Source organism: Brachyhypopomus gauderio, chromosome 1 (assembly GCF_052324685.1).
Source record: "Brachyhypopomus gauderio isolate BG-103 chromosome 1, BGAUD_0.2, whole genome shotgun sequence".
NCBI lineage: Eukaryota > Metazoa > Chordata > Actinopteri > Gymnotiformes > Hypopomidae > Brachyhypopomus > Brachyhypopomus gauderio.
This window is the reverse complement of record NC_135211.1, coordinates 50,014,513-50,020,512: the sequence shown is the minus strand read 5'-3', so window position 1 is coordinate 50,020,512 and position 6,000 is coordinate 50,014,513.

Here is a 6,000-nt window from a genome sequence, read left to right as displayed (position 1 = left end):
ACTTTTTCCTACTAGTCCCTGGTTTTTCATCGGATTTCTTCAATCTTGGTGTCAAAGTATTCAGAAGAATCTCATTATCAATAATTATCCAAAAAAATTGTGACATTTGCATAAATTCTGGTTGTCACATGTCAATCAATAGCTCCGAGGCGTGGCCAAATTTACTTATGCAGCTATATCTCAGCAACGCTTTGACCAATCTTCATGAAATTTTATCAGTTGTTAGGGCACATGACTCAGAGGTCACAGATCAAAGCTGGCCACGATTGTCCAATAGGGGGCGCTATAACATGGGAAAAACTGTTTCTCAGAAACCGTTAGTCACATTAAGCCAAAACTTTACAGGCATCATCAGGGGCCCAAGTAATATCAAGGCACACAATGATGACATCATCACTCAAAAAACATGGCCGCCATGAGCCAATTAATTTTATTTTGAATTAATTGGCTATTTGACAGACTTACCATTGGCCAATCAACATGAAACCTCACCACTGTGCATATCTCAGGACTATGTGTCACGCTGTGCAGTTTTGAAACATTTGGCCACTAGGTGGCGCTATTTGTGAAAATCATGCATAACTCCTCCAAATTTACACTTAGGAACATGCAACTTGATTCTTTTTATTCCTTGCAGTAGACCTGACAACTTTGCCTTTACAAGTCCTATTAAAAAATGCATACTTTTGTCACATTCATCAATTGTTTGAAAACAGCTCTTTTGGAATTAGTCCTAGAAATATGATCTAATTATGGAACAATTGGTATGAGCATAATCTGTAGACTCTGGAGGTAAAAACTTATTTAAAAATATTGGATTTTAAAATATTCAGGTGGGCCCATTTTTCCATTATATCCTTCTGGCCATGCCATAAATGACCTTTATTGCTATAACTCATAAACCATGTAAGCGATCAACTCCCAATTTGAAAGGCTTTTAAACACTGAGGTCCCTGTGAGGTATGCAAAGTTTGGTTCAAATTGGCCTGTCGGGGGCGCTACAGTACCCAAAAACCTAAGAAATCATAAAAACTGATGCTGCAATCTTGTTATGCAGAATACAGACAAGTAATGGGTCTTGTATGATTCACATCAATGAGGTCTATATCATTGCATTTACATCTCATAACAAAAAGTGCAATACCTGACCAGAAATTAACCTTTTAATTCACCAAAATTACTATTTCATTGCTGAAATTAATGAGATATCAGTATGGTAGAACTTGGGTCCATCTAGTGGCCAAATTCCAGAACTGACTGAAAACTATTGCTCCCATGAAATACCACACAAACACACACAAAGCTGATCTCAGCATGTGATTTAGTTCTGTGATCTAAATCATTTTGCCAATACAATTTATTTTGAACCTTTAGGGCCTTTAGTGCCTCAATTGAACCTTTTTTGCACATTGATTTATGCATTTTTTCCACTGAAACAGCTTCTTTTCACTTATAGTTCTAAATGACCTTTGGGGCTTCTTTTTGCCTATACAGCCAAAGAGGCCTATTGGTGTGTGAACCCGCCAATTGCCGCTCGCGGCTATTTTTATTAGGGTTCACACACGTAGTGTGGGAAACCTATTGTAATTGCTGAGATTTTTCTTATTATTATTATTATTATTTTTCCCCCTGTAAAACGCATACTGCAGCCTAAACCGTAAGGCCCAGAAAGACCAAACTTGCCAGCAAGGTGCAGCAGGTGTGCAATGAGAGAAATAGAGACAGGGACCCACATTGGCCTGATGGTGGCGCTATAGCGCACCATTTTGCGTTTTGGCCCATATCTCCCAAACCGTAGGGCCTAGAAACAAAATTCCACTTCTGATGGATTCCTTGGCTCAAGCCAAACAAAAAAGCCTCAAGAACCATTAAGCTCCGCCTACTTAGATTTTTTGCTAATTTGCATAATATGCAAAACCTACTTTTTTATACTAGTCCCTGGTTTTTCATCGGATCACCACAACCTTGGTGTCAAAATATTCAGGAGAATCTCATTATCAAAGTTGCTTAAAAACATTTTGAGATTTGCATACAGTCTGGTTGTCACATGTCAATCAATAGCTCCAAGGCGTGGCCAAATTTACTTAAACAGCCATATCTCAGCAACGCTTTGACCGATCTTCATAAAATTTTAACCGTTGTTAGGGCCCATGACTCCGAGGTCATACGTCAAAGCTGGCCACGATTGTCCAATAGGGGGCGCTATAACATGGGAAAAACTGTATCTCAGAAACCATTAGTCACATCAAGCCAAAACTTTACAGGCATCATCAGGGGCCCAAGTGATATCAAGACACACAATGATGACATCATCACTCAAAAAACATGGCCGCCATAAGCCAATTAATTTTTATTTGAATTAATTGGCCATTTGACAGACTTACCATTGGCCAAACAACATGAAACCTCACCACTGTGCATATCCCAGGACTATGTGTCATGCTGTGCAGTTTTAAAACATTTGGCCACTAGGTGGCGCTATTTGTGAAAATCATGCATAACTCCTCCAAATTTTCACTTAGGAACAAGCAACTTGTTTCTTTTTATTCCTTGCAGTAAACCTGACAACTTTGCAATTACAAGTCCTATTAAAAAATGCATACTTTTGTCACATTCATCTATTGTTTGAAAATAGCTATTTACAAACTAGTCATAGGAATTTGATCCAATTATGGAAAAATTGCTATGAGCATAATCAGTAGACTCTGTAGGTAAAAACTGAGTAAAAAAATGTTGGATTTTTATTTTTCTGATTGGTCCATTTTCCCATTATATCATTGTGGCCATGCCATATATGACCTATATTGCTATAACTCATAAACCATGTATGCAATCAATTCCCAATTTGAAAGGCTTTTATATCCTGAAGTCCTTGTAAGGTATGCCAAGTTTGGTTCAAATTGGCCTGTCGGGGGCGCTACAGTACCCAAAAACCTAAGAAAACATAAAAACTCATGCTGCAATCTTGTTATGCAGAATACAGACAAGTAATTGGTCTTGTATGATCCAGATCAATAAGTTCTATAACATTGCAATTGCATCTTATAACAAAAAGTGCACTGCCTGACCAGAAATGAACCTTTTAATTCACCAAAATGTCATATTGCATTACTGAGATTAATGAGATATCAGTATGGTAGTACTTGGGCTCCATCTAGTGGCCAAACATCGGAACGGACTGAAAACTATTTCTCACATGAAATACCACACAAACACACACACAAAGCTGATCTCAGCATGTGATTTAGTTCTGTGATTTGAATCATTTTGCCAATACACATTATTTTGATCCTTTTGGGCCTTTAGTGCCCCAATTGAACATTTTTTTGCACATTGATTTATTTGTGCATTTTTTCCACTCAAACAGCTTCTTTTGGGTCTAAAGGACCTATTGGGTCTATTGCCTATTGAAGCCAAGTGGCCTATTCGTGTGTGAACCCGCCAATTGCCGCTTGCGGCTATATTTAGGGTTCACACACGTAGTGTGGGAAACCTATTGTTATTGTTAGGATTTTTCTTCTTTCTTTCTTTCTTATTATTAGGGTTCACACACGTAGTGTGGGAAACCTATTGTAATTGCTGAGATTTTTCTTATTATTATTATTATTATTATTATTATTTTTCCCCCTGTAAAACGCATACTGCAGCCTAGACCGTAAGGCCCAGAAAGACCAAACTTGCCAGCAAGGTGCAGCAGGTGTGCAATGAGAGAAATAGAGACAGGGACCCACATTGGCCTGATGGTGGCGCTATAGCGCACCATTTTGCGTTTTGGTCCATATCTCCCAAGCCGTAGGGCCTAGAAACAAAATTCCACTTCTGATGGATTCCTTGGCTCAAGCCAAACAAAAAAGCCTCAAGAACCATTAAGCTCCGCCTACTTAGATTTTTTGCTAATTTGCATAATATGCAAAACCTACTTTTTTGTACTAGTCCCTGGTTTTTCATCGGATCACCACAACCTTGGTGTCAAAATATTCAGGAGAATCTCATTATCAAAGTTCCTTAAAAACATTTTGAGATTTGCATACAGTCTGGTTGTCACATGTCAATCAATAGCTCCAAGGCGTGGCAAAATTTACTTAAACAGCCATATCTCAGCAACGCTTTGACGGATCTTCATAAAATTTTAACACTTGTTAGGGCACATGACTCCGAGGTCATAGGTCAAAGCTGGACACGATTGTCCAATAGGGGGCGCTATAACATGGGAAAAACTGTATCTCAGAAACCATTAGTCACATCAAGCCAAAACTTTACAGGCATCATCAGGGGCCCAAGTGATATCAAGACACACAATGATGACATCATCACTCAAAAAACATGGCCGCCATAAGCCAATTCATTTTTATTTGAATTAATTGGCCATTTGACAGACTTACCATTGGCCAAACAACATGAAACCTCACCACTGTGCATATCTCAGGACTATGTGTCATGCTGTGCAGTTTTGAAACATTTGGCCACTAGGTGGCGCTATTTGTGAAAATCATGCATAACTCCTCCAAATTTTCACTTAGGAACATGCAACTTGTTTCTTTTTATTCCTTGCAGTAGACCTGACAACTTTGCAATTACAAGTCCTTTTAAAAAATGCATACTTTTGTCACATTAATCAATTGTTTGAAAATAGCTCTTTTCGAACTAGTCCTAGGAATTTGATCCAATTATAGAATAATTGGTATGAGCATAATCTGTAGAGTCTGGAGGTAAAAACTGACTAAAAAATGTTGGAATTTTAAATGGTCAGGTTGGTCTATTTTTCCCTTATATCCTTCTGGCCATGCCATAAATTACCTTTATTGCTATAACTCATAAACCATGTAAGTGATCAACTCCCAATTTGAACTGCTTATATAGCCTGAGGTCCCAGTGAGGTATGCCAAGTTTGGTTCAAATTGGCCTGTCGGGGGTGCTACAGTACCCAAAAACCTAGAAAATCATAAAAACTCAGGCTGCAATCTTGTTATAAAGAATACAGACAAGTAATTGGTCTTGTATGATTCAGATCAATGAGATCTATAACATTGCAATTGCATCTTATAACAAAAAGTGCACTGCCTGACCAGAAATGAACCTTTTAATTCACCAAAATGTCATATTGCATTACTGAGATTAATGAGATATCAGTATGGTAGTACTTGGGCTCCATCTAGTGGCCAAACACCGGAACTGACTGAAAACTATTGCTCACATGAAACACCACACAAACACACACAAAGCTGATCTCAGAATGTGATTTAGTTCTGTAATCTGAATCATTTTGCCAATACAATTGATTTTTATCCTTTTGGGCCTTTAGTGCCTGAAATTGGCCTGTTGAGGGTGCTACAGTACCCAAAAACCTAAGAAATCATAAAAACTCGTGCTGCAATCCTGTTATGCAGAATACAGACAAGTAATGGGTCTTGTATGATTCCGAGCAGTGAGATAATTACCTTTGAATGACATCTCATAACAAAAAGTGCACTGCCTGACCAGAAATAAACCTTTTAATTCATTAAAAAGTCTTATTTGTCACTATAATATCAGTATGTTAGTACTAAATTCTGGAACTGACTGAAAACTATTGCTCACATGAAACATCACACAAACACAAACAAAGCTAATCTCAGTATGTGATTTAGTTCTAGGATCTGAATATATTTTTTTTCCAATAAAATGTATTTTTGTCTTTAGTGCTTCAATGGCCTGTTATTTGTTGATTGGGTCCATCTATATATGCAGCAGTGTCCATGTCTACTGCCTGTTGGATGATCTGCTGATCTGTGGATTAGTCCTGAACTTTTATAATGTCCTAATTCTTCTGTGGACAGAATAACCTGAGTACTTGATTGTGTTGGTTTTGCCTGTATTGTAAATTAATGCTTTTCTGATCATATAAAATAAAAGGCACCACTGGCCAAAAGGTCAAAATGTGCAAATCTGTCCTAACAGCTTTGTTAAAGATTTCTATTCGTCATTGATGACATGTGACACTAACTACACTGCACTGTATAT